General features: G+C 42.1%; 1 protein-coding gene across 7 annotated transcripts in view; it reads left to right on the top strand.

The window, feature by feature from the left end:
- The window catches only part of LOC134348443 (microtubule-associated protein 2-like), a 314301-nt gene that overhangs the window by 111409 nt on the left and 189479 nt on the right, over positions 1 to 13413 (top strand). The window contains exon 1 of one of the 7 annotated variants that reach the window (XM_063051839.1): positions 8379 to 8412. The exons of the other annotated variants lie outside the window; for them this stretch is intronic. The gene's annotated coding sequence lies outside the window, so the exon portion shown is untranslated. Of the gene's footprint in view, positions 1 to 8378; positions 8413 to 13413 lie in introns of those variants that run through there. 7 annotated transcript variants of the gene reach the window in all.

Genomic DNA, 13413 nt, shown 5'->3' with positions numbered 1-13413 from the left:
AACATACTTATCTATCTCTTTCACTTCATACATTTATATAAAGAGGCTTGATTTACATAGTTGAGAGTATATTTTCTTCCTTTTCAGTTATCTACAAGATCCTTAGGTGACAAACTATTATTCAACAATAATTTAAAGTTATTCTATTTTAAAAGAGAAACTTATAGGCAGGCTATTACCGACTGTAGATGGCATAAGATTGCAAAAGAGCAAAGTATAGATGTTTAGATATCTTAACATGAATCACAGAAGCTAGCAGACAGGTTCAACAAGTGGTTAGGAATTTTGGCGTTTATTGCAAGAGGGTTCGAGTTTTTGAAATAGTGAAGTATTATTACAATTGTACAGGCTACTGGTGAGGCTGCATATGAAATAGTATGCACAGTTTTGGTCTTGTATCTTTAAGTATGTTCGCTTAATGGTATGCTGATCATGAAACAAGCAAAAATCCATCAAGACAAACTGAAAGTTGAAGGTAATCATGAATATTTAGCAGGCCTTTTGCGGAAATTTAAGAGAAGGCATTGAATTAAATTTTTAAAAATTTGTGGTGGTAGAGAGTCTGCTGATCAGAAAGCAGCAGAACAATACATTGAGTTTGCTAAGATCGTCTCTGATGGTGGAGATTGAAAGAATGCCATTGTTTGTTGTTGTTTAACAGCTGATTTAAGTATACTGATGTTGCTTTGCTGCTTTTGATACCCTGCAGACATTATATTAGTGGTATGTAATCATTTTTACTTTTAAGTACGTATGTGTGATGAGCAAGTGTAAGATAAAGACTGCTTACCGGTAGCACATAAATTCAGAGTTGGGAATGATGGCATTGCCAGGCCGCCACTGGCCGAGGTAATGATAGCTTACCTTTTGCATGGTTCAATGTACACATTATTAAATCGCGCACAAAACTATTTAAAATGTTATGTAAAACTACTTTCAGGGTGTATATATGTACATAAGCCGTAAATGTAATGCAGATTTTGTGTTTGGACGTGGATCCTATCCCCAAGCTTTCAATTTATGTCAGAATCAGGTTTATTATTACCGGCATGTGACGTGAAATTTGTTAACTTAGCAGCAGTAGTTCAATACAATACGTAATCTAGCAGAGAAAAATAAATAATAATAATAAAAATAAATTAATAATAAATAAGCAAGTAAATCAATTACTCATATTGAATAGATTTTTAAAAACTGGATATTAAAAAATAGATGCAAATATTCCAAAATCCAGCCAGCTGGTGGCATAGTGGCATCAGCACCAGACTTTGTAGCGAAGGCTCCCAAGTTCAAATCCAGCCGGCTCTCTTGCACACTTTCCATCCGTGCTGGGTTGAGCGTCGAGCTAGCAACTTGGCCTCATAAAAATAAGAAAGCCTGCTAATAAAAAAAACGCCATCATGATGGCATCCTGATAACTCCACTTGGAGTTAAGGGTCTCCTCCTCCTCCTCCTCCTCCTCCTCCTCCTCCTCCTCCTCCTCCTCCTCCTCCTCCTCCTCCTCCCCCCCTCCTCCCCCCTTTTCTTCTTCTTCTTCTTCTTCTTCTTCTCCTTCTCCTCCTCCTCCTCCTCCTCCTCCTCCTCCTCCTCCTCCTCCTCCTCCTCCTCCTCCTCCTCCACCTCCACCTCCACCTCCACCACCACCACCACCACCACCACCACCACCACCAAAGGAAGTCTGAAATACTTCTGGCTCCAAGCATTTTGTATAAGGGGTGCTCAACCAGTGTTGTGGAGATTGTTTAAGGAGTGTGGCTCAGGATAGGCTTGAGAAAGGGAAAAGATGGTAGGTTGAAGGAACTGTTGTTGACAAGTGATGTGAAGCATTTAGTCAAGAGGAAGAAGAAAGCATACTTAAGGTTTAGGAAGCAAAGACAGGGCTCTTGAGGTTTTAAGGTCACCAGGAAAGATCTTAACAAAGGACTTGGGAGACCTAGAAGTGGACATGAGGAAGGCCTTGGCAAGTAGGATTAAGGAAAACCCCATGGCACTTTACACATACATGATGAACAGGAGACTGAAGATAGGACTATTCAGGAAATGTGGAAGGAGGAGTTGTGCCTGGAGTCAGTGGTGGGGGGGATCTTTACTGAATACTTTGCTTCAAAGTTCACCACAGTAGGAGAGAACTTGATGAATGTGAGGTCAGCGTAGAACATGCTGGAACATATTGAAGCTTCAGGTGCTGTTGAAGCTTTTGGAAAAAAGTAAGTATAGATAAATCCCTGGGGCCAGATGGGATATGCCCCAGTCTACTAATTGTGGATTTCGAATTGCCTGCCTCACAGAAGACAAAGGGTAGCAGTAGAGGGAGTGTATCCTGTCTGGAGATCTGTTACTAATGTTATTCTGCAGGAATCTGTTCTGGGACCCCTGCTTTTTGTGATTTTTTTATAAGCAAGTGAAAGGGTGGGTTAGTAAGTTTGCAGACAGCACAAAGGTTGTGTTATGGATAGTGTCGAAGGTTGTTATTAGTTACTGGAGGACATAGGTATACTACAGAGCAGAGAAGTGGCAGATGGAGTTCAATCCGGCAGAGTGTGAAGTGATGCACTATGGAAGGTTGAACTTGAAGTTAGAGTGCAAGGTTAATGGTAGAATTGTTAGCAGAATGGAGGAACGGAGGTATAGACCCACTTGGAGTATTATGTTCCGTTCTGGTTGTCTTGTTATAAGAAGGATCTGGAAGCTTTAGATAAGATGCAGAGGAGATTTACCAAGATCAGAATCAGGTTTATTATCACTTTCATACTGTATGTTGTTAAATTTGTTTTGCAGCAGCAGTGCAGTTTAATACATAAAAACATTACTGGAAGTCATGAGAAATGTATAAAATAAATAATAATGCAAAAAGGGAGCGATATATTGAGGTAGTTTCATAAGATTGTTCAGAATCTAATGGCAAAGGGAAAGAAGCTGTTTCTAAAATGTTGAGTGTGTATCTTCAGGTTCTGTACCTCCTTCCTGATGGTAGTAATGAAAACTAGGTATGTCCTGGATGGTGAAAGTCCTTAATGGTGGATGTCCCCTTCCTGAGGCTGCCTCTTGGAGATGTCCTGATGGTGGGAAGGCTGGTGCTCTTGATGGAGCTGGCTGAGTCTACAGTCCTCTGTGACCCTTTTCAATCCTGTGCATTGGGGCTCTTTTGGCAGGTGGTGATACAATCAGTCAAAATACTTTGCACAATACTAGAGTCTTTGGTGACATACCAAATCACTTCAAACTCCTAACGAAGTATAGTCACTGGTGTGTCTTCTTCGTGAGTGCCTCGATGTGTTAGTCCCAAGATAGATCCTTTGAGATAGATACTTTAGTGATCCCAAAGGAAATTACAGTGTCACAGAATCAGAATCAGGTTTATTATCACCAGCATGTGACGTGACATTTGTTAAATTTGCAGCAGCAGTTCAATGCAATACATAATATCGAAGGGAAAAATAAATAAATAAATCAATTCCCATATACATATTTAAGGCATCCATTAGTCTTGCGAGACCATGGATCTGCGCCTGGAAAGTCTTCACTCTCCAGGGCACAGGCCTGGGCAAGGTTGTATGGAAGACCAGCAGTTGCCCATGCTGCAAGTCTCCCCTCTCCACGACACCAATGTTGTCCAAGGGAAGGGCATTAGGACCCATACAGCTTGGCACCAGTGTCGTCGCCGAGCAATGTGTGATTAAGTGCCTTGCTCAAGGACACAACACGTTGCCTCGGCTGGGGCTCGAACTCACGACCTTCAGGTCACTAGTCCAATGCCTTAGCCACTTGGCCACGTGCCCCACACCGTATACATATATTGAATAGATTAAAAATCGTGCAAAAACCAGAAATAATTTATATTAAAAAAGTGAGGTTGTGTCCAAGTGTTCAGTGTCCATTTATGAATTGGATGGCAGAGGGAAAGAAGCTGTCCTGAATCGCTGAGTGTTTGCCTTCAGGCTTCTGTACTTCCTACTTGATGGTAACAGTGAGAAAAGGGCATGCCCTTGGTGCTTGGTGCCTCTCTGTGACAGCTTTCCTTGAAGTTGTCCTGGGTAGTTTATAGGCTAGTACCCAAGATGGAGCCGACAAAATTTACAACGCTCTGCAGCTACTTTCGGTCCTGTGCCGTAGCCCTTCTGTACCAGACAGTGATGCAGCTTGTCAGAATGCTCTCCATGGTACATCTATAGAAGTTTTTGAGTGTATTTGTTGACATACCAAATCTCTTCAAACTCCTAATAAAGTATAGCGACTGGCTTGCCTTCTTTATAACTACATTAATATTTTGAGACCAGATTAGATCCTCAGAGATCTTGACACCCAGGAACTTGAAACTGCTCACTCTCTCCACTTCTGATCCCCCTATGAGGATTGGTATGTGTTCATTCGCCTTACCCATCCTGAAGTCCACAATCACCTGTTTCGTCTTACCGACATTGAGTGACAGGTTGTTGCTGCGGCACCATTCCACTAATGGGCTAAGCACACACCCCTGAGGTATACCAGTATTGATCATCAAGGAGGAGGATATGTTATCACCAGTCCGCACAGATTGTGGTCTTCCGGTTAGGAAGTCGAGGATCCAATTGCAGAGGAAGGTACAGAGGCCCAGGTTCTGCAACTTCTCAATCAGGATTGTGGGAACGATGGTATTCAATGCTGAGCTATAGTTGATGAACAGCATCCTGACATAGGTGTTTGTGTTGTCCAGGTGGTCTAAAGCTGTGCGAAGAGCCATTGAGATTGCATCTGCCGTTGACCTATTGTGGTGATAGGCAAATTGCAATGGGTCGGTGTCCTTGCTGAGGCAGGAGTTCAGCCTAGTGATGACCAACCTCTCAAAGCATTTCATCACTGTAGATGTGAGTGCAAACCCTGCAAGAGTTGTCATGCGCCTGATGTCACTTGCAACCTCATTCAAAATTGTCTCTTTGCCTTTGAAATAACCCTCCACAAATCATACCTGGTTTTCTAATACAGGCCTGGGTCACCAGATTTGAATGCCACAGACCTAGCTTTCAGCAGATGACGTACCTCCTGGTTCATCCACGGCTTTTAGTTTGGGAATGTACAGTAAGTCTTTGTAGGCACACACTCGTCCACACAGGTTTTAATAAAGTCGGTAACAAACGCAGCATACTCATCCAGGTTCGAAGATGAATCCCTGAATACAGTCCAGTCCACCGATTCAAAGCAGTCCTGTAGGCGCTCCTGTGCTTCCCTTGTCCAAACCTTCTTGGTCCTCACCACTGGTGCTGCAGTCTTCAGTCTCTGCCTGTACTCAGGGAGTAGAGGTACAGCCAGGTGATCAGACTTCCTGAAGTGAGGGTGTGGAATAGTACGATAGGCATTCTTCATGGTGGTGTAGCAATGATCCAGTGTGTTGTTTCCTCTTGTATTGCAAGTGATCTGCTGTTTAGATTATGAGGACACGCAGTCCTCTTTTATTGTCATTTAGTAATGCACGCATTAAGAAATGATACAATGTTCCTCCGGTGTGATATCACAGAAACACAAGACAGACCAGGACTGAAAAACTGACAAAAACCACATAATTATAACATATAGTTACAACAGTGCAAGCAATACTTTAACTTGATGAAGAACAGGCCATGGGCACAGTAAAAAAAAAAGTTCAAAGTCTCTCGAAAGGCCTATCATCTCACGCAGACGGGTGAAGGAAGAAAACTCTCTTCCTGCCATGAGCTACCAGCGCCGCAAACTTGCCGATGCAGCATCCTGGAAGCACCCGACCACAGTCTGACTCTGAGTCGTCCGAAAACTTCAAGCCTCTGACCAGCCCTCCGACACCGAGCACCATCTCTGCCAAGCACTACGAACCCAGCCCTGGCCGCCAGCAACAGGAAAAGCTGAGGATTTGGGGCCTTGCCTCCAGATATTCTCGATTGCACAGTAGCAGTGGCAGCGAACCGGGCGTTTCAGAAGTTTCTCCAGATGTTCCTCCGTGCTTCTCACGTCTGTCTCCATCAAATCAGAATTGTGCACGGCCCCTATTTAACAAATACAATATCATTTCATCAGAGAGGCCGCACACGCTGTGTCGCGCCATCTTCTCCTCCCGCCAATGGTAATTGTCTAGAGATGATTTTTTTCAGACTGGCCTGATTAAAATCTGCCAAAACAATGCTGAAGGCGTTAGGGTGCGCTGTTTCGTGCATGTAGATCCCATTGCTTAGATCATCTAAAGCCCGATTGACATTGGCCTGAGGTAAAATGTATACTGCTACCAAAATGACTGCGGAGAACTCTCGCGGTAGGTAAAAAGGATGGCACTTAACTGCCAGTTATTCCAGGTCTGGTTAGCAGAATTGGGACAGCACTGATATATTTGTGCACCGAGACGAGCTGATCATGAGGCATACTCCTCTATGTCTGCTTTTGAGAGACTCTATAGATCTATCCTGAGAGTGTATAGTAAAGCCATCGATCTGAATCACTGCATCTGGTACAGAAGGGGTTAACCAGGATTCTGTGAAACGAAGGACACACGTGGCCCTATTGACCCTCTGATTTAGCATCCTAGCTTTGAGATCATTGAGTTTTTGCATGTTTGCCAGCAAGATGGTTAGTATTGGGAGTTCGAAACCCTATTTCTTAAATGCACTTGTATCCCTGATCTACAGCCACGCTTCCTCTGTGGAATCCTACACGGATGCTTCCGTCCACAATCAGTGTTGTTTCTGTCAGTTTTAAGTAGCGATAGTTCATTTAAATGCATTAAGACATCTTCGTTGACTGTACTGACCTTGGAAGCAGTTGTGCTTTTTAGCTGTATCAGGCCGAAAGGAGAATATTTAATCATATCCATTGAGAGTACTGCTACTTTTCGTGTCACTCCTAGGTGCCCCGGAAGAAGCTCCCAGTAGCATTACAAGTGCACAGATGTACAAATATTAGAAGAGAAGTAAGAAAGAATAAAAAATAAGTTACCTCAAACATCTAACAGGAGGGGGTTCGTCATTTTTTCGGCTATAGGTTGACTCATTATAAAGCCTAATGGCCGAGGGTAAGAATGACCTCATATAGCACTCTTTGGAGCAGTGCAGTTGTCTTAGTCTGTTAATAAAAGTGCTCCTCTTTTCAGCCAAGGTGGCATGCAGAGGGTGAGAAACCTTGTGCAGAATTGCGAGGATTTTCTATAGGGTCCTTTCTTCTCCCACAGCCTGCAGTGTGTCCAGTTTGACTCCTATAACAGAGCCAGCCTTTCTAATCAGTTTATTGAGCTTATTGTCCTCCTGACTTCCTCTTCCAGAAGTCCACAGTCAATCCTTGGTCTGATATTGAGTGCAAAGTTGTTGTGCCGATTCTACTCAACCAGCCAATGTATCTCACTGCTGCATGCCTCCTCACCACCATCTGAGATACTGCCAACAACAGTCATGCCATTGGTAGATTTATAGATGGCATTTGTTAGTGCTTAGATTAAAGAATGTCTTATGATGAAGAGCTGAATGAGCAAGGTCTTTTCTCTTTGGAGCGAAGAAGGTCAAGAGGGGACTTGATAGAGGTGTATAAGAAGCACAGGGAGAGATGGACAGCCAGAGTAGCAGTGGCTGATACCAGAGGACGTCCATTTATGGTGAGTGGAGAAGATTTTAGGGGAGATGTCAGAGATGGGCTTTTCACACAGGATGGTAGGAGCCTGGAATGCACAGCTGGCTATGGTGGTAGAGGCTGATATATTAGGGACAGTTAAGAGACTCGTGGATAGGTACATGGATGAAAGAAAAATGGAGGGCTATGGTCCTTGTTGGAGAGAAGGGTTAAATTGATCATGGAGTAGTAGTAACTCTTGTTGGCATGGATGATAAGTCACCTGCTGCCAGGCTGTTAGGCCATTTGGGGTAAGATAGGGCTAAAAGTGTTAATGAGCTGCAGTTATTATGATGATCAAAATCTCTGTCTCCAGCTGTTAGTCTTCCTTGCACTCTCCCTGTCTCACCATCTACCTTTTAAATAAAATAGGAGCTCCTAGCCATGAATATTATGCTATTTGAGGAGCAGAAAAAGAGACTCCTGGAAATACGAGACTGAGCGGAGTTGGAGGTGATGTGCAGAATTCATCTTGGGGGACGGGGTTGCTAGGTGGGTTGGTGAGTTAGTTTGATGGGGGGTGTGTGTTGGGTGGAATGGTTGATGCAATCTCTGGTGAAGTGGTGGTGGTGAAAATAATGGAGCAGGGGAGGCCCAGAGTTTCCTGAGACTAGGAAAAAGAAGTTGAGTTAATGAACCTCTTCTGGCACTGGTTCTATTGCTGGCAGGTCTGACCTGGCACAGAAACTGCTACTGCGCCTCCACTTAGCCCTCTGGTTAAAGTCACAGATCCGCCCATAATTATATAATCTGAGGCTGAACTGCACACGAAGGAAACTCTGCTGGCTTCAGGTTTGTGAGCCTGTGTGATTTAAGGTGAGAGCTGATCAGGCCAGGGTGGGAGAGAGGTGGTTTGGTCTCCTGTTGTATTTTAATTTTTCCTGTCTCGGTTTCTGTCAAACGCCGGAAGTTAAAATTGAGGGTCATGCTAATCTGCAGTGCGACCAGCAGATACAAACAGTAGAAACTCAACTCTCTCACAGTTACAATTTATGCTGGTGTCTGAATGGAAAGGACTTGAATGCCTGTGGAGAGTAATTACCAGCCGGCCACATTTTAATAAAATTCCCGCTGTAGCTCTGCATGTCCCTGTAGCTAGGCGAAGTCAACCTAATCCAAAAATGATGCAGACAAATGTTTCTTAAATTGTATAGCAGAGGTTTTATCAGAGAAGGACTACTGTTTAAATCTGCAGTCAATTTTCTTTTAACCATCTTGTGTGCAGACTATCCAGTTTTTTTTCCTCCCTGTTGTACTGAATTCTTTTCCCATGTGTAGGCAGAGTCTTCGATGGTTTGGTTCTAAATCTGTATTCATCTTGTCATTTCTCTTTTGCACAACCCGGGTGATTGGCTGTGTTCAGGCTTCCCAGACTACAGATGGCTGGAGGCAGTCCTTCGGTCTTGTTGGTTAAACTGACTAAAAAGTCACTTTGCGTTGTTGGAGCCAGACCCAGAGGTTCAGTGGAAAACCTAAATCTGCTTTCAGTTTTTTTTTACTTTGGCAAAATTTGTGTCTTTTTTTTCCACTTCCTCTTTCCCTGAAGGCATTGACCTCGTTCTAAAAGCACAAAATGCCTTGTGATACTTTGCACTAGTGACAGTTCTGCTTCTGTGTATTCGAGAGGTGAATGATGGAGTGTTGGTTGTTGTATTTTGCAGATTTATTTGGTCTGTTGTTACGAATCATTATAGTGGAAATTAAAATATATAGCAATGTTGATCTCAACAGATGATATGTTTACCTCTTACACAATTCAAGATTTTGACTACTCATCCTGCCTAATTTTGTGAAAGAATAGGACTAAATAAATTAAAGTGATACCTTTGCTGCACTTTAGAGTTTGTTAAACCAAACAATTAGAATATATGTACAGTGGATTTTCTGGTACGTTGGGCCATCGGTTAATCGGTGTAGTCATTTATTTGGGACAACTCTTGTTTTAAAAAAAAACAAAAACCAAGGCGGTCCATTATCTGCACTGGGGTGTCTGCACTGATTTTGTTCATTTACAGTCAATCAAAAGAACAAAGCAGGTGAATTCCTCCATCGATAACCATTTGGATCTAATACACAGTTTCATAGTACTGTAGAAGTATTGGTAGTGTTCTAGTTTGTTCTGTATTTCATTTAAATATATTAATTGCTGCTCAGTTAAACGTTAGTTTGTCTCTTTTGTACCTCTTCAGTATTTCCATGAAACTTTGGCTGATTGGGGCCGTTGCTTAAGTGGGCCAAAATGTACTATTCCCAATGTGTCCCAGTAACTCGAATCTATTGTATTTGAAAATTATTCTGTATTTGAGCTGTTAGCAGTTTATTGTTTTTGCAGTCTTTTCAAGTGGAATATATTAATAGATCTGAGCCTTGTCCAGCATGTCATTTTAATTGGCCTATTTACTTTGTGCTTTTCCTGCTGTTTTTACTGAGTGAACCAAGTGATTACAGAAAGAGCTGCTGTTTGGGAGAAAGCACAATGCTGCTAGTGGCAACTCCACTTTAACTTCTGTTTTCCACCATTTCCCTGCTTTTACTCTCACCTCTCCTTAACACAAAGCCAAACTGGGAATTGCAATGCTTTGCTGCTACTATGTGTTTGAGTTGATATCTACACTGTACAAATAGCTCAAAATGTCTAACCTTGTTTGACTTGCATCAAGAAAATGTGTTCAGTTAGGTTCACATCATATATTTTTCATTAAGGTTTAGTTATTTGAGTCATACTTCAGTACCAGAATGATGTGACAGAAGTGTGCTTCTAAGGTATTGCACCAGTCTCCTGTTTGGAAATTCCCTATAAAGCCATGAATGATGTCAGCCTCTACAGGTGATGTCACATCTGAGTCCTCTTCTGTTCATGCCTGACCCTTACACAGTTATTGCTGGTATTGTGCTGTTGATCAAGTCATTTTCGGATCTAATACTTGATTCCCATCACTCCTGCTGAGGAATTTACATTTAAGTAATTAAGTAAGTCTGGAGCAAAATTATAATACAGGTGATCCCTGCACTGCAGATATTTGAGTTACGGAAATGTGCCCTTAATGGAATTCACAGATCACTGTCCCAAAAACCAAGATACAGAATAAAATCTGTCCCTATTGGAATATTTGTGAGAGTGTTTTTAATAAATAAAAAGTAAATGCAAAAAAAATTGGTTTTCGTTGTTTTTGATCGCATTTCTTGAAGCATGTGCAGATAATGTTTTGATTAGTGAGGCAGGTTCAGTTTGCTGTCCAGCAGTATTCTTAACAAATGTTTTCCATGTTACTTCCCTGAAGATGTCTGAAATAATGCGAGCAAGTTCAAGTGCAAATGCAACCTGAACAATTACTGTTATTTGTTCTGAATTATATCACTGAACTATTTTACTATATTTACCTCTCTTACACCTATCACCTCCCAATGTCTTACTTCACCCTCACTCTCCCAACCCCCTCCCCCTCATCTGGTCACACCTGTCACCAGCCGGCTTGTATTTCTTCCCTCCCACCCCCCGCCCCCCCCCGTCCTTATTCTGGCTTTTTCTCCTTTCAATCCCACTCCTGATATTGGGTCTCAGTCCGAAACATCAACTATTCATTCCCCTCCATAGATGCTGCCTGATTTGCTGAGTTCCTCTTGCATTTTGTCTCCATTTAAGCTGGAGGGTGATAAGAATCTGCATTAACTTTGGTCTCCAACTGCAGCTGCTAGCACTCACAAGATTGCTTTTTCAGTTTCCAAAACAAACTACTTAAGTGCCCCCAACACCCTTGCTGTGATCAGCAATTAAGAGAAAGATGGCCTGTAGGAGTAGATCTCCACTGGTAACATGGATAATCTTGTCTTCGTTGCAAAATAAGGTTTCCATTTCAGTAAATTGTGATGCAGTTACTTTCTATATACTGTACACAAACCCTCCATAAGGTGGGTGGGCTTCAGGAGTGGGAGTCACCTGTATTGGTTTGGTATGTAGTAACTTCAAAACTACTGGAATTTTTACAAGCTGGTATTCTTAACCGTGCAGAAAGCCAGTCTGCCATTCTTAATTTGTCTAACATTTATTTGAGTCCAGCTGCACAAGAATTATTCTGGATTCTGGCACGCTTGCACAACTCATAGTACTGCTGCCTTGCAGTGAATCAGGTTCAATCCTGACCTCCAGTGCTGTCAGTGTGGAGCTTGCATATTCCCCAGGTTCTCTGGTTTTCTACCACATCCCAAAGACATGCAGGTTGGTCGGTTAGCTGATCACTTCAGCACAAGAACATTCCCTATAGACCATGATGCTGGGCCAAACTAACTAAAATAATAATTAAATTTCAAACTAGACTAATCCCATCTGCTGACACAGTATCCATAATCTCTCCATTCTCTGTACATTCACCTGCCTCTTAAAAGCGCCATCTACCAGCCTTTCACTCACCGCTGCTAGAGGAAGGTGTCTGAGTCTGATAGTCTCTCTGGTCCTCTGCTCTCACAGCATGGTGCCAGAGTCCTGGTACGTGGGCCGTCCTGTAGATAACAAACGACTCAGTGCTCGAACTGGACTGAATATGCCTGGATTCTTGGTGTTTTATATTCTTTGTTTTTCACTTGTTTTGTTGCCGTATGCGTGATTTGTTTTTTTTTGTGCGCATGTGGGGGGAGTGGTGGGGGTTAAACAGGTTCCATGGTTTTCTTTGTTTTGTGGCTGTCTGTGGGAGGACCAATCTCCGGATTGGATACTGCATACCTGTGTTAATAATGTAATTTGCATTTCAGCCCTCTGAAATAGCCTACAGGAAAATTTACTGATGAAAACCGTTGGTCTCCTGGTGTCTGGACCTATCAATTTCAGGGTATCCTGTAACAATTAAAACCTAAAGGAATGAGAAGTGACATTTATGATTTACCTTGTCTGAGGTTCATTGGCTGTAACTAATACTTTGGTATTTAGTTGAAAGAATGTCTGATGTTCCACTGTTACTGAAAATGTATGTGGTTGGTGTTTTCAGATGAGGCATCTTGTATTGTTTCAGGGAGTATAGTGCAAAATTACCAGTGAGGCTTTTTTTTTGCTGTTTTGCATTTATTAATTATGGGGCAGTGAGCCCAGCCAGCTGAGATCTGCTATCTTGGTATCCACCACATCAAACCTTTGGAATTTCTGCATTGCATGGATCAATCAACTCACCCACACTGGCTGGTTTAATAAACCAGCAATTATTTCAAGAGTTTTCGATCTTAGTCAACAATTGATCTTTGACTTTTTTTGAAACACTATTTGTTGTTGAAATTTTAATGGATTTAAAATGCAACCATTTCACTTTCCAAACAGGAAAGGCTTTGATAAGGATACACCTTTCTACATTTCCTGAAAGAAAACGTGAAAGATAGAGGCCCATAATTTGCTGTTGTGAGCTAGTAATTGATAATTTGTTGTTGGTTAGACTTGCCTTTTCCTGTTTCAATGCAACAATACAGTAAGATTGGAGCTGACAACAATGCTTGGACAGGACAGTTAGGACCTGAGTGAACCAAGTAAATGGTATCCCTAATGAATTAGATTGTGATACGGACAGCACAAGGATTGAGACGTGTATTTGATGTCAAATTGTCAAGAATATAGAGAGCAGAAAAAGATTAGAAAGAGGAAAAAAGAGCAAGGAAAACCTTTTGTTTCTAAATTCTACATTTTTAGGATATTCAACAACAAAACTGGAAGTAATAGGGTATTATGTTTGTCGATATTTTCTTTGCTGTGGAGATTCATTGGTTGAAAGGATCTATGACAGTTAATTTGCATGGGTATTGTGTGCCTAACTAATTCCTTCTTGAGATGATTAGCCTGTG

Source organism: Mobula hypostoma, chromosome 6 (assembly GCF_963921235.1).
Source record: "Mobula hypostoma chromosome 6, sMobHyp1.1, whole genome shotgun sequence".
Lineage (NCBI taxonomy): Eukaryota > Metazoa > Chordata > Chondrichthyes > Myliobatiformes > Myliobatidae > Mobula > Mobula hypostoma.
Note: the sequence above shows the minus strand (reverse complement) of the source record. Positions and strands in the feature narration are given on the sequence as shown.